Below are 25,130 nucleotides of genomic sequence, written 5' to 3'. Positions count from 1 at the left end.
GTCCTCAAACGAGTGCTTCACATTTACTGATGTCCTAGAGTGCTACAATTACTAAAATATGTCAAATTTTAATCCCCATATGATGATAGAGACAGTATTGTACATAAATACATTTGTTTCATTCATATAATTTGAATAGATTTTTTACCTGGGTCATTTTTCTTTCAGGAACTGGTGTAGAAGTGTTTTGCTGATATTCCAGCCATTTTCTTCTCACTGACATTGGTGTAATGTTGTGATATCACCACAAGATGGTGTGGGCAGTGTCACTAAATGTGGCCAACAGGTCTAAGATTTACAAATTTGACTATCATTGTGTCAAGAGGCAAAAATGTAATGTCCTCATATGAGGACGCAGGGTCTCAGGAGTTAAGAAAGCCAGCATATTTGAACATTATTATTATTATTTATTATTATTGAGAAATTGACTCCGCCTAGAACTTTAATGCTTCACCAAACTCAGCTCAGATCTTCAGACTGGTCTGACTCGCTTATATATTTTCTAACTGTTCAGACTTACTTTCAGAAAAAATCCATTGACTTGCGTTATCTGAGCAATGAAGGCCGTAATACTTAATGCTGTCCACTAGAGGGGGCGACAGGATAATAAGTATTTTCTACTCTCTTTCCCTGTTTGCATCAGTTTAAATAACAAATAAATGCATGAGACAAATAAATGCATGAATTTCATTCATAAATAGGCCATATCTGTGTATCCACTCTCTAGTTTATTTTAACATATTGTTATTCAAACTGGTTTTTGCATTTAATGTTTGTCCATCTGGAACTTTTATTTGTCATGAGCTCTATATTTTAAGATGTAGCCTACTAGAAAAAAAATATGATTCAACAACACAAAGGGCCCTATTTTAACGATCTGAAACGCAAGTGTCAAAGCGCAAGTAACTTTGTGGGCGGGTCTCGGCGCTGTTGCTATTTTCCCGGCGGGATAAATGACTCTTGCGCCTGGCGCAAATCTAAAATGGGTTGGTCTGAAGTAGCTTCATTATTCATAGGTGTGGTTTGGGCGTAACGTGAAATAAACCAATCAGAGCGTCATCTCACATTCCCTTTAAGAGCAGACGCGCTTTTTCCTTGGCGTATTGCTATTATAACGGCGGATTTGCCAGGCGCGCGCCAGGAGCGGTTCACAGCCGAGGAGAGCAACGCTCTCGTCACGGCCGTAAAAGAGAGAGAAGTGACATTGGGGATGGAGAAACACACCCAAATTAGCTTCGGTTAAACAGGTATATAATAATGTGGGTAAATGTGTAAGCTAGATGTATGCTTTTATAATAAATTGTCTATCTATCTATCTATCTATCTATCTATCTATCTATCTATCTATCGTTTGTAATAATATGATTTGCAAAAATGAAAACTGCTGCTTCTGTGTAGATGAGAGAATCAAAGTGTATGCGCGTTGTGCACGCTATACATTATGGTCAAGCATGCGCCCTTAAAATAGCATAATGAACAACGCGCAACGCGCCACTGACTTTAGACTAGGTTTTTTCTGGCCAGTGGCGCAATTGTTTTATGGAACAGTAAAATAGCACCAGGGATTGTTTGCGCCGGAACACGCCTCCTTTTTTGCGCTGAACCGCCCAGGGAGCGCAAGTTCATTCCCTAGTTTAGCGACGTGCTTCTGTGGAGGGAAAAGCGCGCTTTGCGCGGGTGCAAAATAGGAATGAAACATGCGTCGGTGTACAAAGTCAATTGCGCTGGGTGCAAGATAGGGCCCAAACTCTGTTTTTACTCAGCAAATTTGTTTTCCTTTCAAATAGGCTATAGCCTACAAGTTATTGTGCTTTTTGCCATGGCTTGCCATACCGTCCACATTAAACAATATTTTCTCCACACGAGATGTTTAAAAACCCTGCATGTAGTTTTTGTGAAGACGAACGAATATTTTACAAAGGTCCCAGTTCTGTTATTGTATGTTATCAGCTATTGTAGTTTGTAATGCTTGTTATGTTCCTAAATTATAGGCCTAACACATTTAAACATCTATCTATCTATCTATCTATCTATCTATCTATCTAACTGACTGACTGAGCTTCCTTTGAGAAAAAGGGCAGACCACCTTTTTTAAACTGTTATTTAAAACGGTGGTCTGCTATATTTCACAAAGCCCATTTGGCGTTAAATGAGAAGGACATTTTAAATATGAGCCTACTGTAAAATTAGCTGGCTTAAAAATGCAGATTGATCAGTGCAGAGTTACTCCAGGCGCCTCCCGGTGCTATTCGTATTGGAATTGTGTAATCACAGATTATGAACAGATGTTTTCAGAGGTGGACAAAGAACACAACTTCCTTACTTGAGTGAAAGTACACAGGGCCGTTTCAAGATATTTGGGAGTCCTAGGCAAAAGAGTGAAGTGAGGTCCCAAGTCCTCCCTCAGGAAAATTTTTAAAATTCAGATGGGATTTCTTGTATTCTGGTGCATTTTAAGAGTCATAAATTATCAATTGGCACAGACAGAAATTTAAGCAAAGCACCTGATAAAGCAAAAAACAAAAAAACAAAAAAAACATTTGGTGAATAGCCATACGTTTATTGTTATTCTCATAGCATATCATGAAAGTGAATGTGGAGGATTCGATATTTACTTTACAGGAAAAGAACTTCACTTCTCATTATGCCACAGACAGTAACGTCATACGCAAAACTACCTGTTGCGTACGGTACAAAGTGTTGAGATGTGTTGATGGAGAAGAATAGAAAGACAAACACGAAGGAAAAAGGGCATTTTTATCCAGATGGAAAAGAAACAACGGAAATTGATAGCCTGCGTACACCTAAAATGTAACCGGACTTGATGGATTATTTTGTTTGGACCTAACTGCATGGGAGTCATAGGACCAGCTCATTTTGTTTGGAATTGACAAAGTTTTTACCGTGACCGCAGCCGCGGCCTTTATACATGGCAAAAAATCTCATGCGATCGTAATCTGGGCTCGTGCATCAAGAGGATTTAGCTCAAAGGAAGTTTTCGAACGCTGTAGCTACAACAGTGAAGGGGCGAGAAGTTGTCTAGTGTGTATATTATGCTTAAATTCTGCAAACAGAACAAAGTTGTGTATGACTATTAGTTGAACTTTTTCACTCTCTAGTAACAACGCTCACATCTACCATTGTGTTTGTTCACTGATGTCAAGGTTTATGTTCGCAGAGATGTGAAAACACGTCAGACAGTTGTATTTGGAGATAATAATGCTGCCGTGCAAAGGCAAAAGACCGTAACTTCGTTTTTGGTCGAAAATGAGTTATTTATATTTTTGGCACATTCAAGACCTTCTTTATCATGTGGATAAGTATCTTGAATCAATTCCGTTTTTTTTTCGAGAAAATAATGATTTGTCTTAACAGTAACTTCCAAAAGCCCATGAGAAACCAAGGCAGAACACCGTAACATCAGTTACCGCTCTTTGGCTTTGTTTTGGAACGCTCAAATTACGAGTTACGGTGCTCTGCCTTTGTTTAGCCGCGCGTCAATATGAAGTTACTGTGCCGGTGTTCAATCAAATAATGCTACCTACCAGATTGTACGGTTATCTGCCTTTGTTTTAATGTCCATTAAAATTAAAATTACGGTGTAGCCTGTGTACTTTGTACAGCTGCCATCAGTCGCTCTAACTTCTGATGTCCTCAGAGCGGTCAGAACATTTAGTATGGTCTGAACCCGCTCCATCGACAAACGTGCGATATCGATCGCGAAGGATTATGCAGAGTTGACAGAAAAACGTTACACATTGCCGTATCAGATGAATACAACCAAGAATTAAGCTGGCAGAGTGCCAAAACTTCGCCTTCAGCCCCGCCCTAAACGCGGTCGAGTCAACGCTGGACTAATAGGAGGTATTTTGTCATGTCAAATGTATTAATAATGCCATCAGAATGCAACCAAAGCACAGGATAGCAATAAGTAGATGGCTATAAATAATTGTAAATCATACTAAATAAATGCCATGATCACTAGATTTTATACAGGTGTGTACTATAATGATTTTGTTAATGGTGATCAGCAACTAAATATTGATAATGTGGAAGTTACTGCCTTTTGCCTTGGCATGACTTCTCACTTTTTGCTGACAATACAAAGGCAGAGTAAAGTAACTTTAAAATAGTGGTCAAAAGTCAAGTTTGAGCTCAAGATTTTTTTATGTATATAATTTCCATTACTAAAACATCTATTTGCCAGGTTTCCAGTGTCCTACCTATAATTAATTTGGCAGGACAACTAAAAATCTTTAAAGTCATTTTTCTCAGTTCCACACTCTAGCGACTTAAGGTCTTTTGCCTTTGTAGGGCAGAATGGTTTACTTGCCGCTGTGTCTTTGGCGTTTTTCCTCTTCTTCTTTCTTTCTCTGTCTTTTGGAAAATCCTGAGGGGTATGAGCGCTTCATGATGACATTTTTAAATTTAAATGCCCGCGCAGCGCTGAGTGTGGGAACGACAGTTTCTCTTCCACTGACAGCTAGTCGGGGACCCGATAGGTGGATGTCAATTCAACATTACAGTGATTAGGGCACTCATAGTGTTTGTCGTTGCATAGGGGGAATCCCTCTAGTTTGGGGGGCCCCTCTCACGGAGCAGTACTGGAAAGTGATAGCGCTGTCTCACTATGGTGGTTTGTTTACAGTGGTTGATACTGTTTGACGAGGGCAGATACACAAACTAAACGAATGTGCGGCCATCGGGGGCCCCCTTCAGCTGGGGGCCCTAGGCAGCTGCCTACCTTGCCTACCCCATTGCGACGGCTCTGAAAGTACAGATACTACTGGTCAAACATTACTCCGTTACAAGTAAAAGTTGTAAAGACCGATTTTTACTTAAGTACAGAAGTACTCGTTTTTAAAAGTACTTAAGTATAAAAAGTAAATGTCAATGCATTGTTTTATTATTGTTGCATTGTTGTGTGTAATACTTACAATGCCTTATGCCTCTGAATCTATGCCTGCCTTCCTACCCTCATATCAATATCAAATTTATTTCTAGAACACAGTTCCAGTAGTGGGATTGAATGTGAGATTGAATAAGTGCACTCAATAACGTTCACAATGGTTTCGGACACCCAAATGGCTGTTCCCTCAAATAGTGCCATATTTAAAGTTTTTGGGCTTTTAGTATGAATATGTTAGCCTTACTGTTATCTATAAGCTAGTGTGCACCAAAACAATAACAAAATTCACATTTAGAAGACCAAACCCAAAGCTGAAAATGAAAATCAGTTTCAAGTACAGTAAAATCAAGTAAAGTACAGATACTCAAAAAGTGTACTTAAGTACAGTACTCAAGTAAATGTACTTTGTTACTGTCCACCTCTGGATGTTTTACACAACAAGGATATATTCCCATTGGGTTGTTGGTTTTTCATGTTTAATGGGAACTTTAGACATAATGATTTTTATACTGTACAAACTGTGTTATCCCCTAACTCTAATGTAACAGTTATGGGTAGGTCATCTACGGACATCTAATGTTAAGGATATATTATCATGGTACAGTTCAGCCTATTATTGATTTTTATTTCCACTTCCCTTTTATCCAAAGAGACGGAACTACAGTTTTTGCACAAAATATATCAAAATCTCATTTTTCGTTCTTTAAACTAAACTAAAATACGAATAAACGAGCTGGTTTTCAATTTTTGTTATTCCATTCCAAACAGTTAATCAAATGACCAAAAGATACACGGACTGATATCCCACAGCGCAGTGGTAATCTATTTTCAGAGTCGTAGATCCCACGCACTCATGGGCAGTTGCAAAATACTAACAACTGGATTGTTGAATAGAATTAAAACAAGCTTAAGAGCAACTAAGATATTAAATCGGCTTTATATGCATATATGCCATATTTACAGCTCACGCTCCTCATCTGCTCACTCACCATTGTGAGAGTGCCTTCCATCTTAAAGGATCAGTACCTATTCAACTTTTACGCCTTTCTCTGAATTCATTATTGCTTCGGCATTTATGGAGATGTTTTTGCCAATCACTTCCCGGCCGCCGGAAAGATCTCCACTTATACCTAGATGATTGCAGACTTCAACCAATCAAAGGGGGCACATTATTTTACATATATCTCTGCTCGTTTTCTGTAAAAAAAAAAAGCTGTAAGAGAACGAGTTATTCCTGCTCTTCTTGGAAGTGTTGGCGATACGGCGCGGCAGCGACTTCCCTCACCGATCCAGCGAGGATTTAAAAACAATAGCTGTTTTAACAGCTGGTATCGATAGCGCACCGCGGGATTCCCCTTACCCGTTGGTGACACGAGTGGGTGTTTCCCTTGCGCGCTTCAGCACAAACGAGAGAGCAGTTCTCTAAAAGAGCCTCACGGTGTGTGCGCGTTTGTACAAAAATGCCAAACACACCGTGCGTTTCTGGATGCGGTCGTTTCCTGACATCAGGTGATGGTCACGGACGCTGCATTGTATGCTTGGGCCCTCTCGGTTGGATGATTGGTTTCTCGGGGCAGCTCGCGCTGGTTCTCAGCATCCTGCCCTGGTGCCATTCTTCCCCGAGGTGCAAGAGGAGATCACTAGGTCATGGACGGCACCTTTTACTGCCAGAAGTGGTCCTAGGGTCCCCTCCCCCCTCACTACCCTCGATGGCGGGGCAGCCAAGGGTTATGCGTGTATCCCCCCCGTGGAGCGGGCAGTTGCCATGCAACTTTCCCCTCACTCCACATTAAGGGGGGAACCGTGTCTCCCATCCCGGGCCTGTAAATACTTGTCGGGGCTAACCGACAAGGCTTACAGAGCTTTTGGAGAGGCTGCCTCTGCTTTACACGCCATGGCATTACTGCAGGTCCATCAGGCCAAAGCCCTGAGGGACCTGCACGAGGGCAGTCGTGACCCAGGGATTCTCCAGGAACTTCGTGCCACTGCGCGGTCACTGGGTCAAGCGATGTCCACCCTGGTAGTCCAGGAGCGACACCTCTGGCTGTGCCTGGCAGACATGCGGGACCGGTCTCTTCGGCGAGGCTGTCGAGAGCTGCGCCCAACAGTTCTCAGCGGCACAGAAGCAGACAGAGGCCATTAAACACGTCCTGCCCCGGCGGTCGGCTCCAAGTAAGAGGCTGTCGGAGCCAGCGACCTCGTCTGCTCCTCGCCAAGGGCGCCCTCCTGCGTCCGCCTCCGCAGCAACCACCAGCAAAGCAGCGCAGAGGAGCCGGACGCGGCCGCGGCACCCCGCCCGTCCAGGCCCCTGCTAAACCTGGAGGGAAGCGTAAGGCTAAGAGGCCCTGAGACGGGTGACCCAGAGGTGGAGAGGACTGCTCTTTGGGAGATGGCGACAGGACCACTCCCTCCCCGGAGGAGGACCGGCGGGAGAATCTTTTGTTCCAGTTTTCTTTTGTTCTGCCGCTGGCCCAACAGCCAGCGGTACCCAAATTTTCAATAAAATAGCAGTTTCTCTCCTCTCTGGGTCCCAAGAGGACTCGGGGAGTGGTTCATGGTACACTACCCAGACACACTCCCCTTCCTCTATCGCCAGAGGGCAGTATCGGATGGGTTCAGGACACTTGAGAGAGCAGGGCGTTTTCATTCTCAACTACCTCGACGACTGGCTCATACTAGCACAGTCCCGAGCTCAGTTGTGCGAACACAGGGACCTGGTGCTCAGTCACCTCAGCCAGCTGGGTCTTCGGGTCAACCGGGAAAAGAGCAAACTCTTGCCAGTGCAGAGGATCTCTTTTCTTGATACGGAGTTGAATTCGGTGCCAGTCGTGTCCAGTCGGTGCTGAACTGCCTGAACACTTTCAAGGGCAGAACCGCGGTTCCACTGAAACATTTTCAGAGGCTCCTGGGGCATATGGCGGCCGCAGCGGCAGTAGTACCACTCGGTCTTCTCCATATGAGACCGCTTCAGCACTGGCTCCATGGCCGAGTTCCGAGGTGGGCGTGGCAATGCGGCACCTACCGGGTCCAAGTTACTCCGGAGTATCGCAAACACTTCAGCCCCCTGAAGTCCCCCTGAAACAAGTGTCCCGACATGCAGTGGTGTTCACAGATGCCTCTGCCACCGGCTGGGGTGCCATGTACAATGGGCATGCAGTCTCAGGGGTCTGGACGGGACCCCATCTGCATTGGCATGTCAACTGCCTAGAGTTGCTAGCAGTACGTCTTGCTCTGAGCCGCCTCAAACGGCGCCTTCAGGGGAAAGACATGCTGATCCGCACGGACAACACTGCGACTGTTGCGTAGCGTACATCAACCATCAAGGTGGTCTGTGCTCTCGCCGCATGTCGCAACTCGCTCGCCACCTCCTCCTCTGGAGACAGAAGCATCTGAGGTTGTTTCGTGCTGTTCACATTCCTGGTGCACTCAACAATATAGCCGACGAGCTATCACGTGCAGCACTTCCAGGAAAATGGAGACTCCATCCCCAGGCGGTTCAGTTGATTTGGCGTCATTTCGGAGAGGCACAGGTAGACCTGTTTGCCTCCCCAGAGACCACCCACTGCCAGTGGTTCTATTCCCTGACCGAGGAAACTCTTGGCACGGATGCTCTGGCACACAGCTGGCCCCGGGGCCTGCGCAAATATGCGTTTCCCCCAGTGAGCCTTCTCGCACAGACATTGTGCAAGGTCAGGGAGGACGAGGAGCAGGTCCTGCTAGTAGCTCCATACTGGCCCAGCAGGACCTGGTTCCCAGAACTAATGCTCCTCGCGACAGCCCCTCCTTGGCCGATTCCTCTGAGGAAGGACCTGCTTTCTCAGAGATGGGTAATTTGTAAACGGGTAAATTGTGTAAACAGTTTACAGTAAATTTGAAGATGACATCTATCTATAAATTACAGAAACGTCTGTCTGTCTGTCTGTATATCTGTATGTCTGTCTGTCTGTGTGTGTGTGTGTTATTTGCATATCTCTCGAACCGTTAGTCCGATGGATTTCAAACTTGACAGGTGTCTTGCTACGGGCACGAGTAAGTGCAGTGCCAAGTTTGACTTTGTTTGGATGAGAAATGCAAAAGATATCGTTAAAAATACCAGTAAAAGAAGCACTTAGAAGGCTGTGGTTTAAAAATAAACATTCTGACATTAGAGGGTTGTATCGGTCAAAGAAGCCCCAAGAAGGTTGTGGTTTAAAAATAAACATTCTGATATAAACACTCTGTCAGCTACACTGTTTACTTCTGAATATTATATTTTATTCACGGCCATCGTTTGTAGTAACCTAGCCTGCTCCCTGAATTCAATGCGTTCACAGTCTCTTTCACGGGCACCAAACCAACAATTACTAAAAACACACACAAAAACTGATTTTGCACGGGCATTTTGCACTAGTATGATCAAATGTCACAAAAACTCAAGTTTAACCAGTGGATCAATGCTCAAATCCACAGAATACTTAACTCAATTCCAAATGAAATACAGTGTAATGCACTGCAACAGGTCAGATTTAAATCGATTTCTCCAAACCAAAATATGTTACAATTAAATACGATAACACAAACTGTAATACGGTAGTGGCTGAGGTACAAGAGAAATAAAAGCACATTAACAAAGCCACAACCCGCATTTCACATATTAATCATGCAGAACCAGAAATATGCATTAAACCATACAGTTATACTGTATAATCACAGAATATAGCTTAAACTCCTTAACAGATTTATCAAATAAACATGGCATCAGTATTTTACCCCATAAATTATGAAACGTACATACCCAATCCTTTACTAATCACCACGAGGTTCACTCGTCACACATACACTCTAAATAAATCTATAAACAAATGTACACATCAAATGTTCTTTTAAACTCCACTTCACAACTTATTTGTGCATATTAAAGATATTGGAGTAATATTTACCAAGAAAGAAGATCGTATAACACAGTAAATCCGATCAATGCACTCACAACCACATGGAGCTCTTCTGAACAGTGAAAAATGGCTTCTCTGGTCGCGCACACGCTTCCAGCACAAGTGAATAGTATTAAGAGAAGAGAGGGATTTCTTAAAGGGGCCACGAACATTTTTAATGCAAAATAGAAACGAGGTATATTTACACTACTTGGCCACAATTGCAACATATGGAGAATGAGACATTATATTGGAAAGACATGCTGTCTTAGTGTAACATAAGTGTGGATTATTCATATGCAACTAATTTTTATATATCATTTATGCAATTGTGTTGCATTTAACCATGTTGTGGTAATACTGTTGATAATAGCTGTTTTTATTTTACGTCATCTTAACCAGACATGTGATGTTACGAGTACATTAGTTTAAGAACTACATTACCCAGCATGCCACTCGAGTGGGGGGCATGCGCAGAAGCCCATAGAGGCAGGAAGCATGGGGATATGCGGGTAGCACACGGGTCAGTGTTTACGACTATGCAAGTTGTCTAGTAAAGCTAAAGAAACCTTCAATCATGCCTCGTCTGCTTATTATAACACTAAGCAAAACAACACAAGACATAGAGGAAGATGCTTTGTCGGTCAGTGCAAGGGAGAGTGAAGCCTCAGGGTCCAGGATAGAAACAGAAACAGATGAGGAGAGGGATGTGGAGAGTACAGAGGCTGGACCAGCTGAGAAGGAGACTGAAAGTGTAGAAGTTGGACCAACTGAGGTGGAAATTGAGAGTATAGAGGATGGACCTGCTGAGGAGGAGATTCAAAGTAGAGAGGCTGGACCAGCTGAGGAGGATATTCAAATCATCAATTATTTTGCCCGTCCTAAGTCTAAAGATCTATCTTTATTTTTTCAATATCACCCCCAACAAACCCCAAGAAGAACCTTGCCTACTATTTTTCTTAGTAGGGATGGGATCAACCGCAGGTGGTTGATTTACTCTGAAGAAAGCCATGCTCTCTTCTGCACAGTTTGTTTGGCATTTTCAAAGCCCTCTGCTTTTAATGGCGCTTTTGTTAGAGGAGGCATGCAATCCTGGAAGCATGTACATCAAAGAATTGAGGAGCATGAAAGAAGTCGTATCCATCGAGACTGTGCAGAGGCTTACTTCTTGAGGGCACATAAAGGAGACATTGAGAGTAGATTAAGAGGAAACCAGCTCTCCCTCCAGCAAGAGCAAGTCAGAAGAAAACGGCAGGTGATGGATTGTGTGGTCAGTGTTGTCAAGGTAATCGGAAAACAGGGTCTAAGCTACCGGGGCTCAGAATTTGAAGCTGCCTACACTTTGGAAGACCGAAGTGTAGACCACGGTAACTTTCCTGCCTGCAACAAAATTTGACTGAATGTTTCGAAAAAAGTAAAAAACAGCATGAAGCTGGGGCAAGAGGCAGAGGTTCATTGGTTCCCTTTCGTGGTCACTCCGAGTTACGTCGGATGACGACGATTGGGGTTTCGCTTAGAAAGCCTCTCACCTTCGAGTATATAAAACGAGCCAATGGCAATGAAATGCCATGGGTCTGCGGAATTTGCATAGCGTATCTCCGCCCACCGCAGGGGGTATAAAGGAAGTACGCTGGCAACATGCAGATATGTTTTCGCTTCGGAGCCAAGTTCAGTACTTCACTCCACAAGCCTTTTGAGTGTCATCTCAAATCTCTTCGAGACGAGCGGCTCTTCAGTGTGTTGGTGTGACGGCGCTTTCCAGCGAGATCGCATTTCCTGCTGCTGATTTGTGCAGTAATCTGCCGACAGTGAATGTGTTTCTCCCTGGTCGTTTCAGCACTCTGCTGAGCTTTTCCACTCTCTAAAAGAGCTGCACGCGGCACGTCTTTTTCAAGACGGTTCGCCCGTGTATTTTCTGGATGTGTGTGCGTGAGTCATCTCTGCCTAACGGTCGCGAGCGCTGTTTTGCGTGTTGGGCTTAATCACGCTCGGCAGCGCTCATTGATGAGTCATGTTTTCATTGCGGGAACATGGCCATCGCGATGTTTATAGATCAAGACTCAATGATCTCCATGTGAGTAGAGTCCCCTCTGCCACACCCCAATTTATCTCTTCCTCGAGAAGGGATACTTTGGCTGGTGGCCAGGGTGATCTGAGGGTTTGGTGTGGCACAACAACCGACGAGTCAATTCCTCGGGCCACACCCCCCTCCACATCGCAGACCATGCACTCACAGCATCACAAGGCGGGCTTGATTCCTCTGGAAATGAAGTTTCGACTGCGTTGCCTCCCACGGGAGTGCCATCGTTGCCGGGACCGATCCAGAGCTGTCAGCCATGCTTTCCCGGGCAGCTGAAAGCATCGGCTGGAGTGGCCCCGCCCTCCCCCCGAGCGCTGTAAGCTTCTCCCGGACGTGCATCAGGACGCCTGCGCTGCGCGAGACTCCACGTGACTTTCGTGGCCCGCGGGTGTCCTCCGCCTTCGCTGCTTTCGATCGCACGGCGATCATGGTCTGCATGTTCCCTGTCACTATCGTGGCACGGTCATGCAGTGCTGTGTGTCGCCTGCGCCTTCGATGCAGTGCTGTCCCGGGAGTTCTGTCGAACCGGCCGCAGTGGAACGCTAGTCCTTCCCTGGCCAACCCTGGCAGAACGCGGAAATTCTAACCACGCCCCTATGCTGGGACGCTATGCCTCCCATGCCCGGCCTGGTTTGTTCCGCCACGCACACTGCCGACCTCGCTCAGGCGACATCAGCACCTGCGTGTTCCTAGGTCAGGTGATGTCCACTAGTGTGGTCCAGACATGGGCTTAGCCAGGTTGATGTGGGGGTGTCTGAGAGTTTATTTTCTAAGCTCCCCCATGTCCCGGGCTGGGCTCTTTGGCGGTGTGGCTTCGACCACCTGAAGTAGACTCGGGTCCTGCACCGATGGTCATCCATCCGTGTGGTCTCCTAAGTCTGCTTCCCGCCAATGCCCCCTCCATGCGGTTGCTCCCCTCGGGTCTTCACCGGCCCTGAGCAGGAGCAAGTCGCAGGAGGGCGGCGCTGCCCGTCTCCGCCCCTTAGACTGCCATGCCAGCCTAAGCAGCACTCTTGAGACGGGCAGCCTAGTCGGCGGTGTGGTTGAGGATTGCGCCCAACAGTCTTCGATCACTCTATAAGCAGGCGCAGGACCTTCTGTACCGACGGTCATCTGTCCGTGCGGTGTCCTTAGCCTGCTTCCCGCCGACACCGCCCCTCTGCGTTCCTCCCCTCGAGCCTTCACTGGCCCACAGCAGAGGAGGTCGCAGGAGGGTGGCACCGCCTGTCTCCGCCCCTTAGCCGGCTAAACGCCATGCTAAGCAGCACTTCTGAGACGGGCAGCTTGGGGTTAGGGCTCAGTTCTTCTCAGGAGCTGGTAGCAGGGCCACTCCTTTCCCCGGGGGGAAATTCTTGTTTCAAGAACAGATGTCCCTTCCTCCAAGCCCCAAGAGGCTGTGGATGACAGCACGCGCCGCCCACGGGCCACGCTCCTCTCATCCCCCTCTGTCGCCAGACCCCTGCCAGAGCACGCCCCCGTGGGACGCGCGCCCTCCCCTGGCCTCCTCTGGCAGGACGCGGTTAATGACCGTGCCCCCGCACAGGGCCGCTATGCCACCCTCGCCGGTGCCGGTCATTCCGCCTCGCTGCCCCACCGACGGTGCGTCTGTGGTTCGTATGACCCCTCTGGTGCACTTTCTGGAGGCCTGGCTAGAGCTTCCCAGACTGTCCCGCTGGGTCGCGAGAACCATCAGATTCGGCTACGCGATTCAGTTCGCGATATCTCCTCCCCGCTTCAGGGGAGTCCGCTTCACTATGGTCGGTGGCAATGCCCCTGTCATGAGAGCGGAGGTCGCCACCCTACTGGCGAAGGGTGCGATCGAGATTGTCCCTCCAGCCGAGATGAAGTCCGGCTTCTACAGCCCTTACTTCATTGTACCCAAGAAGTCCGGTGGGTTACGGCCAATCCTCGACCTGCGCGTCTTGAACCGCTCCCTTTACAGGCTGCCGTTCAAGATGCTAACGGCCAAACACATCCTCCAGTGTGTGCGGCCGCAGGATTGGTTTGCAGCGATCGACCTGAAGGACGCCTACTTCCATGTCTCCATTTTACCTCGACACAGACCGTTTCTACGGTTTGCTTTCGAGGGGCAGGCATACCAGTACGCGGTTCTCCCTTTCGGGCTAGCCCTGTCTCCTCGCGTCTTCACGAAGGTCGTCGAGGCAGCCCTTGTTCCCCTCCGGGAACACGGGGTTCGCATCCTGAACTATCTCGACGACTGGCTAATCCTAGCTCACTCTCGAGACCAGGTTTGCGAACACAGGGACCTAGTGCTTCAGCACCTAGTTCGTCTGGACCTTCGGGTCAACTGGGAGAAGAGCAAACTCTGCCCCGTGCAGAGGATCTCTTTTCTCGGTATGGAGATCGACTCGGTCGCCATGTGCGCGCAGCTTACGAGCGAGCGCGCGCAGTCACTGCTGACTTGTCTTCGTCAGTTCGAGGGCAAGAGTGCGGTTCCACTGAAATTATTTCAGAGGCTCCTGGGGCATATGGCATCCGCAGCCGCAGTAACGCCGCTGGGATTGCTTCATATGAGACCGCTTCAGCTTTGGCTTCGCGATCGAGTCCCGAGGTGGGCATGGCAACACGGCACGCTCCGAGTCCCAGTGACTCCAGCCTGCCGTCAGACCTTCACCCCGTGGGCGAACCTCAATTTTCTACGGGCCGGAGTGCCCTTAGAACGAGTTTCCCGGCATGTTGTTGTATCAACAGATGCCTCCAACACGGGCTGGGGCGCCATGTGCAATGGTCATGCTGCCGCGGGCTCCTGGACAGGACCCCAGCGCCTTTGGCATGTCAATTGCCTCGAGTTGCTGGCTGTACGTCTCGCCCTGCACCGCTTCCATGCGCTGCTCAGGGGCCAGCACGTACTAGTCCGATCAGACAATACCGCAACAGTAGCGTACATCAACCACCAGGGTGGTCTACGCTCCCGCCGTATGTCGCAACTCGCTCGCCACCTCCTCATATGGAGTCAGAAGCATCTGAGGTCGCTTCGAGCCATTTTTATCCCGGGACACCTGAACCAGGCGGCCGACGAGCTGTCTCGAGTTCGGCCTCTCGCTGGAGAATGGCGACTCCATCCCCAGACGGTCCAGCTGATTTGGGATCAGTTCGGCGACGCACAGGTAGACCTGTTTGCCTCCCACGACTCGTCCCATTGTGACCTGTTTTATTCCCTGACCGAGGGCACGCTCGGCACGGATGCACTGGCGCACAGCTGGCCGCGGGGCCTACGCAAGTATGCGTTTCCCCCAGTGAGCCTTCTTGCGCAGACCTTGCGCAAGATCAGGGAGGACGAGGAGCAGGTCATTTTGGTTGCCCCGTATTGGCCCAACCGGACCTGGTTCTCCGAACTAGTACTCCTTGTGACAGCACCTCCCTGGCCAATTCCTCTGAGGAAGGACCTCCTTTCTCAGGGACGGGGCACCTTATGGCACCCTCGTCCCGATCTTTGGAACCTCCACGTGTGGCTCCTGGACGGGACGAGGCAGGTTTGAGTACCCTACCACCTGCGGTGGTGGCTACCATCACTTCCGCTAGAGCATCGTCCACGAGACATGCCTATGCGTTGAAGTGGAACCTCTTCGTCAACTGGTGTTCTTCTAAACATCAAGAACCCACGAAATGCCCGATCAGTGTCGTGCTTTCCTTCCTGCAAGAAGGGTTGGAGCGAAGGCTGTCTCCCTCCACCCTGAAAGTGTATGTTGCCGCCATTGCCGCACATCACGAAGCAGTTGATGGTAAGTCTCTGGGAAAGCACGACCTGATCGTCAGGTTCCTGAGGGGAGCGAGGAGACTAAATCCTCCTCGTCCTCCCCTCGTACCCTCTTGGGACCTCTCAGTGGTTCTAACTGCCCTGCAGAGTGCTCCATTTGAGCCTTTACAGTCAGTGGAGCTTAAGTTCCTGTCAATGAAGACAGCGCTCCTGGTTGCATTGGCCTCCATCAAGAGGGTAGGGGACCTGCAGGCATTTTCGGTTGACGAAGCGTGCCTGGAAATCGGGCCGGCTAACTCTCACGTGATCCTGAGACCCCGGCTTGGATACGTGCCCAAGGTTCCTACCAGGTAGTGAACCTGCAAGCGCTGCCCTTGGAGGAGGCAGACCCAGCCTTGGCACTGCTCTGTCCAGTACGCGCCCTCCGTGCTTACGTAGACAGAACGCGGTGTTTCAGGACCTCAGACCAGCTCTTTGTCTGTCATGGTGGGAAGCTGAAGGGAAAGGCTCTCTCAAAGCAATGGTTATCTCACTGGATAGTGGATACCATTGCTTTGGCATACCAGCAGCAAGGTCGTCCGTGCCCCCTTGGTGTGAAAGCCCACTCCACACGTAGTGTGGCTTCCTCTTGGGCTCTAGCGCATGGCACCTCGCTAACAGACATTTGTAGAGCTGCAGGCTGGGCGACACCCAACACATTCGCGAGATTCTATAATCTCCGAGTAGAGCCAGTTTCTTCTCATGTACTCGCTTCAACCAGCCGGTGCTAGATTCTGCTCAGGTGTCTTCGCTTGCTCGCCATTCCTCTCCACGGACGGGATACGTGCGATATTTCTCTCAGGTGAGTCTGATAAGCTCTGAGTTTCCTCCAGCACTGGTGACGTCAACGCCTGAGTTATGCCAATCTGCCATAACGCAGCTTTTGCGCTTGACTAGGTGCCTCCATGTGCATGGTTCCCCCTCTGGGCGACCCCCACATGTGTATTCCACTGTAAGTCTCCTTGTGAGCGTGTGTCTTTCCCTTGGCAAGCCACCTTGCCACCCCTGGGGTTTAAAATTCCACCTGCGGCTGGACACCTCAGTGATACCCCATATGCATCCCTCTGGGTCATGTGTGTCTCTCAAGTCCCCCCCCCTTAATGGTTGGGCATAATTGCATATTTCTCCTGAGATATGCTTCCCAGTGTACCTTGGTATTCCTGTGTTAAGTAGGACTCCTTCGTTCGTGCTAGTCTCACAACAGGGAGCTCAGACTTACGCAGGGCACTGGATGACAGCCAAGGTGGTGTGATTAGACTGGAACCCCAATCGTCGTCATCCGACGTAACTCGGAGTGACCACGAAAGGGAACGTCTCGGTTACGGATGTAACCCTCGTTCCCTGAGTGGGAACGGAGACGTTACGTCTTCCTGCCACTTCCGCTGTATCGCTGAAAAACGCCTGAGTTCAGTCTCGGCTCCTCAGCGAAGACATATCTGCATGTTGCCAGCGTACTTCCTTTATACCCCCTGCGGTGGGCGGAGATACGCTATGCAAATTCCGCAGACCCATGGCATTTCATTGCCATTGGCTCGTTTTATATACTCGAAGGTGAGAGGCTTTCTAAGCGAAACCCCAATCGTCGTCATCCGACGTAACGTCTCCGTTCCCACTCAGGGAACGAGGGTTACATCCGTAACCGAGACGTTACTCTGCTTTCAAAAGATACAATCAACAAGGTTGTCAAAGTGATCAGTGGGCTGATAAGGGAGACAATTGCCAGTGAGGTCAGAGAAGCTAAAATGTTTTCTGTCCAGATTGACACCACTCAAGACATCACATCCAAAGACCAGTGCTCTGTGATTCTTAGGTATGTCACAGATGTGGTCCATGAGAAGTTGGTCGCTCTGGTCGATTGTGAGGCTTCTACTGGGCAGTATTTTCTCGATCTCCTGAAAGAAACACTCACAAGACTTAATCTTGATGTGTCATGTTGTGTAGGGAGTACTACAGATGGGGCAGCTAATATGCAGGGCAGTTACAAAGGCTTCTCTTCCTTTCTATCAGAGGAGGCCCCTAACCAAATCCACGTCTGGTGCTATGTACATGTCCTAAACCTAGTATTAGCAGACACAACAGGCAGTGTTATTCAGAGTGCATCGCTTTTCACTCTCCTACACAACATTGCTGTTTTTATTTATTTAAGGAATTCTTACAAACGCATGAATAAGTGGGAAGAAACCAGCACAGACAAGCGACACAGAATACTCTCTCCAATAGGACAGACACAGTGGTGGGCAAAAGATGCTGCTCTCATAAAGGTGTTTGGGTGTTTTGGAAGGCCTGACAGTGCCATGTATGTAGATCTACTCTTGACTTTAACAGCAGTTCAACTAGACAGAACCATGAAGCCTACTGCTAGAGCCAAGGCCAAAGGATACATTGAGGGTCTCCTAAAATTTGAGACAATTCTCACAGCCCAAATCTTCCTACGGATTTTTGAGCGCACGTCACCCCTGTCCAAATACCTGCAGACAAGTGGAATGGATCTCCTGACCGCACACCGCCTGGTAGTGCGAACAGAGGATAGGCTGAAGAAGTGTGTGTGAGACTTCTGTGGCGTAAAAGAAGCTGCAGACCAGTTTGTGGAGTGGGATAATGGTGAGCTGCTGGAGAAGGAGGACTGTGAGATGGAGGTGGAGGTAGCACTACCTGAAAAACGGGTTAAGAAAAAGAAGATCATGCCAGGAGAGCTGGCAGAAGATGAGTCCTTAACAGCAGCTGAGAGGGACTTTGAGGTGACCATACATAATGTCATTATTGACACTGTCACTCAAAGTATTCATGAGCGCTCTGCTGTGACTGGAAAGCTTTGCTCAGATTTTGCCTGCCTTGATCCAAAAAACTTCCCTGAGGTAAGGGATAAGGGACTTCCAGGATCAGCAATGCAAAACCTCAGCAGTTGCTTAATGAAATTTGATGCCAGAGCCACTACTGGTACCTTACAGGCTGAGCTGGCAAGCCTAGCCACACAGTGGGAAAGACTAAAGCTGCCCCCCCTAGAGAAGTACAAGGTGCGGACCTCAGGAGAAGATGATTCACCTGAAGGCACAGAGGATGGTGATGAAGAAGAACCATGTGATGTAGAAGGGCCAGAATTGGTCAATGTTAACTGTTCTATGTGTAAGAATTGTGCCATTTGTGTTTACCTTATCTTGGCACAATACAATTTACTGACAAATTCATACCATGTAATTAGACTAGCCTACAAATTTCTTTTGACATTATCCACTACTCAAGTGGCCTGTGAGAGAAGTTTTTCTACCCTTACATTTGTGAAGAACAGACTTAGGAGCACTATCGCCCAAGAACACTTGGAAGCATTTATGCTCATGGCAACAGAGAAAAATATTCTGATGTCCTTGGACACTGATGGGGTGATTAACAAGGTTGCAGAGACCAGTGACCTTCTGAGACGACAGCTCATGTTTTAAGATAGGACATTTTTCATTTGTCAAGATTTTTTGTTTTCATGACAATTTAATATGTGTAGCAACTGAACGCGAATCAAACACAAATGAATCTTCCAGGTGATTTGTTTAAACATAATTCCACACAGAACTCAACATTCCAGATTCCAAATCAGCAGTCCAGGGCCATAAATTCAGGCTCCAGCCAGTCTCCGATAACCAACGAAAACCCCCAGCTAAGAACTTTAAGGCCATGCAAGCTTCAAAGAGATGAGCCCAACTAAAGGAAGAACGTTGTCAGCGTTTGATAGTTTTGGAAAGGTTGATTGGTTCAGAGATGTCACAGCTTGGTGCTCGATCAAGATAACAGCAGAAGCTGCTCGAGCCCACGACAGAGATACAAAATAGACCATCTTCTTCTTAAGGACCTCTGAATGACCCAGGGTGTAAAATCTCTTCAAGCCACAAGAGAACTGAGATTTTACCTATAACAATACATAAAATCATCCCAGAACAATTTTCGATGGACTTATAATCAAACATCATGCAACTACATCATTCTATGTTGTTTCTACCACTTATATGCATGTTTAATAAGCTTAGATCCCATGTAAGTCATTTAATGGTTATAACTGTTAGATGTTTGAATGAAAGTGTGTTGTGTTTCATATCAGTATGATAGTATGCTCTTGATTCAAAAGATGGCTTGATTGAAATCTGTGTAAAATGTTTTGTATTCTTATAATAGTAATAATGTCTAAACTGTGGCCTCTTGTTCTCTCTGCTAGTGCTGGAGTGCAAGGAGATCACAGATAACGCATGATTTACGGTGAGACAAATAAAGACAGTGTCTAATTGGTCAGAACTGATCCAGGAGACTGGACAAACATGTGAGTTTAAAATCTTAGACCCGAACAAAGTTGTGGAAGAGTTCTCAACAAGGTTAGAAAAAGTGCGCGAAGGGAGAAGAGACCAGACAGAATAGTAACCATGGAAACGCGCAGACGAAAGAACCCAAATAAAGATCAGAAGAACATGGGTTAAACATCATTTTGCCATCATCTACTCTCGTCTCAATTTCCTTTCTTTTCTTAGTTTCCATTCTTTTCCGTTGTGAGTCTCGGTTCTAAGTTAAGTTTTGCGGCAAGATTTCGGTCCACGTTTCTTCTGCAAAGCCAGCTTCAACAAAGACTTTCATTCATCCGCCAGCACACCACGTGACTGGCCACCACGAGGAGACCAGCCAACGAACGAACTCGGGAAACCCCTTTTGCGCTGACCAAAAAGGGAACCCCAAAAGGGATCACATACGCAAGTAGCCTCCAGACTCTTAAGCTGAACTGGTGTATTGATATAAATTTAATAACCTGTCTAAGAAACGATATAAGGGTTAAATTAATGATTGATGGTTCGTTCCAGGTCATGTCTTATAATTGCATAGAAACTTGGGATTTCACCATCTCTTAAAACTCACTCTTTCCTCACTCTCTTCTTTCTGCAACTCGTATGAATGTGTGTGTGTGCATGTGTTTGTGTTAGATATTAGTTTTATGTGTTAGAATAATCAATAAAGTCTTGTTTGTATTTTTAAAGAGAAGTATTACTTGTGTTATGTGCTTACACATTTAATGTCTTAAACTGATGATCTAAGTTACCTTGCTAACTATAGTGGTTCACTATAGTTTGGATATTTATCCGTTGCAGAGCTGATAGTTACAGCCAGTTCAAATGAACCGCGAATTAGTCATTTGCTCCGTTGTGATTCTTTCGAATTCCCTATAAATTAATTAATAATTCCTTTGAGCTAAATTGACCTGTCAGAATTACTAAATTATCTTACATATGACTAAAGTATCCATTCATTATGCTGACCAATTCTATTATGACTTACGAAATACTGTAATAAAAATGAAAGGCACTCCACCCTTTTCCCTGCTCATGTTTTTCAGGTCAAAACTCCTACTTCCCACCTCCATCTCAGATGGAGGACTCTACTCTCTGTGCCCCTGAGAGAAGGATACTACTCTCTGTGCCCCTCAGGAAAGGACTTTACTCTCTGTGCCCCTGAGGTAAGGACCCTACTCTCTGTGCCCCTCAGGTGAGGACACAACTCTCTGTGCCCCTGAGAAAAGGACACTTATTAGGGCCCAAGCCCTGAAAGGGCGAAGGCCCTATTGTTTTCGTTAGGATTATTCTTTATTAGGGCCCAAGCCCTGAAAGGGCGAAGGCCCTATTGTTTTCGTTAGGATTATAAAGTTGGCTTGAGAGAGCCAACTTACTGATATTGTACTTAAACTTATTATTAAGTTGGCTTGAGAGAGCCAACTTACTGAAATCCTATTTAAACTTATTAAGTTGGCTTGAGAGAGCCAACTTACTGAAATCCTATTTAAACTTATTAAGTTGGCTTGAGAGAGCCAACTTACTGAAATCCTATTTAAACTTATTATTATTAAGTTGGCTTGAGAGAGCCAACTTACTGAAATCCTATTTAAACATATTATTAAGTTGGCTTGAGAGAGCCAACTTACTGAAATCCTATTTAAACTTATTAGTGGTGCTTTTTAAAAGCATCACTATTGTTATTGCTCATACTTATTAATGGTGCTTGCTGAAAGCAAGGCATCATTAGTGTTCTCTTGCATACTTATTCTTCTTCTTATTATTATTCTGGACAAAGTTTGGCGCGAAACTCGCCCCGCACCGTTTGTCTCAGACCCTTGAGTGAGGTGTCAAATCGACCGGCTCATTAAGGAGAGGTGTGCTATGACTTTTCTAAGGGATTGGGTGTACGATGTTCGCACAGTGGGCGAAAAAGCGGCCAAAAAAGTCCCATTGACTTTACATTGGGAGTTCTAAAAATATTTGAATCCCAACTGCCGTTTTCACACACACAGACTCCAAAGGGCCTGACACCCCTGCATCTCTCCCTCTCTCTCTCCCTCAGAGGATTTATATTATCAAGCAGCCAATAAGTAATGGCCTAAAATCTTCATAGCCACACCCTAGCAACCAGTTTCAGCACCCTAGCAACCACTAAGAGCTCCCTAGCAACCACCCTAAACCAAAAAAAAAATTTTTTTACATTTTTTTGTATTTTTTAACGCAATATTACACTCGTGGCCTTGCGATATTGCTCCATGCTTGCGGCCTCGTGCCGTACTGAAGGCACTCGTTATTAAAGATTTTAATAACTCTATAAAAACTCCATAGTAACCATCTTTGACAACTACCAACCACCTAGTAACACCATAGCAACTAAAAAAAATACCTTAGCAACCATCCTGAACACCCTAGCAACGTCTAGAAACGCTCTAGTAACCACCAAAAATACCGTAGCAACCACCCAGAACACCCTAGCAACTGTCTAGCAACCCCCCAGAACACCCTAGCAACCACCCAGAACACCATAGCAACTGCCTAGCAACACCATAGCAACCACCAGAATACCCTAGCAACCGCCTAGCAACACCATAGCAACCACCCAGAACACCCTAGCAATTGCCTAGCAACACCATATCAACCACCCAGAATACCCTAGCAACTGCCTAGCAACGCCCTAGCAACCACCCAGAATACCCTAGCAACCGCCTAGCAACACTATAGCAACCACCAAGACTACCCTAGCAACCACCTAGCAACACCATAGCAACCACCCAGAACACCCTAGCAACTGCCTAGCAACCACCCAGAACACCCTAGCAACTGCCTAGCAATAGCCTAGCATCCACCTAGAATACCATAGCAACTGCCTAGCAACACCCTAGCAACCACCCAGAACACCCTAACAACTGCCTAGCAACCACCCAGAACACCTTAGCAACGCCCTAGCAACCACCCAGAACACCCTAGCAACTGCCTAGCAACGGCCTAGCAACCACCCATCACACCCTAGCAACCTCTCAGAACACCCTAGCAACTGCCTAACAACCACCCAGAACACCCTAGCAACCACCAAGCAACGCCCTAGCAACCGTTTAGAGCCACATATAAACCATATTGCAACATATAGAAGCTATATTTCAGCTCCACAACATCGTACAGACATGGTTGTTGGCTCATATGCAATCATGTACAACACCCTAGCAACCGAGTGGAGAGTTTTGCCACTGCAAGCACCATTTCACATTTTCTTCAGGAAATGTACATTCTAGTTAATGGTGCTTGCCAAAGGCAAGGCATCATTAGTGTTCTCTTGCATACTTATTATTTTTATTAGTGGTGCTTGCTGAAAGCAAGGCATCACTATTGTTATTGCTCATACTTATTAATGGTGCTTGCTGAAAGCAAGGCATCATTAGTGTTCTCTTGCATACTTATTATTAGTGGTGCTTGCTGAAAGCAAGGCATCACTATTGTTATTGCTCATACTTATTATTAGTGGTGCTTGCTGAAAGCAAGGCATCACTATTGTTATTGCTCATACTTATTATTCTTCTTATTATTATTATTCCACACAAAGTTTGGCGCGTAACTCGTCCCGCACCGTTTGTCACAGATCCATGAATGAGGTGTCAAATCGACCGGCTCATTGAGGAGAGGTGTGCTATGACTTTTATAAGCGATCGGGGGTGCGGTGTTCGCCCCAGGGGCGAAAAAGCGGCCAAAAAAGTCCCATTGACTTAACATTGCAACAAACTTTGAGCACTCGTAGCTCGGAGCGAGGATTTCGCAGAAACGTGTGATTTGCCACATTTGAAGAGGCTAACAGGCTCTGTAAGAACATACCTCACAATGGGGTAAAAGTTGCACCCCTGGGGGGCAGGAGCTGCCCAAAGTTGCCCCATTGACTTACTATGGGGAAGGAACGTCCCGTGAAACACACATGCTTTTCCCACTATGGTAAATTGCATAGGGATTTTCTATTGAACGTAGCTCTGGATCACAGTGTCATAGAGACAAGGGGGCGGGCTCATTTTACTCAGACGACCAATCAGTCTCTCAGGCTCATTGTGAAGCTATCAAGCCACGCCCTAGCAACCATTTAGAGAACCTTAGCAACAAGTCCCATAGACTTCCATTGAAATAGATCAAAGGGATATCTCCAGACTGAATTGTCATACAAACACGAGGGTGGTCTCATTTGACTCGGGGCAGCAAACGGCCAATCATGAATCACCTCAACACTTCCTAGCCCCTTCATAGCAACCATTGTCGAGCACCTTAGCAACCAAAATCCAAAGACGGATATCTTCCATTCTGAATGTCACAGAGGCATGGGAGTTGGTTTATATCATTCAAAGTGTCAAGAAGCCTTTGCAGTTTCATCATTGGCAGCTGTCAAGCAACTCCATAACAACCAAAAAGAGTACCCTAGCAACCGTTTAACAAAACGTATATCTCTGCATCAAAACATAGTATAGAGATGGGACTTGGCTCTTTTGACTAAATCATGGTAAACTATGGTAAATCATGCTAGAATCATAGTAAATCATACTAAAACATGGTAAAGCATGGTATACTATAGTAAATCATGGTAAACTATAGTAAATCGTGGTAAATCATGGTAAACTGGTAAATCATGGTAAACTGATAAATCATGCTAGAATCAGTAAATCATACTTGAACATGGTATATCATGGTATACTATAGTAAATCATGGTAAACTATGGTAAATCGTTGTAAATCATGGTAAACTATGGTAAATCATGCTAGAATCAGTAAATCATACTTGAACATGGTAAATCATGGTATACTATAGTAAATCATGGTAAACTATAGTAAATCATGGTAAATCGTGGTAAACTATGGTAAATCATGGTAAACTATGGTAAATCATGCTAGAATCAGTAAATCATACTTGAACATGGTATATCATGGTATACTATAGTAAATCATGGTAAACTATGGTAAATCGTGGTAAATCATGGTAAACTATGGTAAATCATGGTAAACTATGGTAAATCATGCTAGAATCAGTAAATCATACTTCAACATGGTAAATCATGGTATACTATAGTAAATCGTGGTAAATCGTGGTAAATCGTGGTAAACTATGGTAAATCATGGTAAACTATGGTAAATCATGCTAGAATCAGTAAATCATACTTGAACATGGTAAATC

This window comes from Squalius cephalus, assembly GCF_949319135.1.
Source record: "Squalius cephalus genome assembly, chromosome: 2".
NCBI lineage: Eukaryota > Metazoa > Chordata > Actinopteri > Cypriniformes > Leuciscidae > Squalius > Squalius cephalus.
This window is presented reverse-complemented; position numbering follows the sequence as displayed.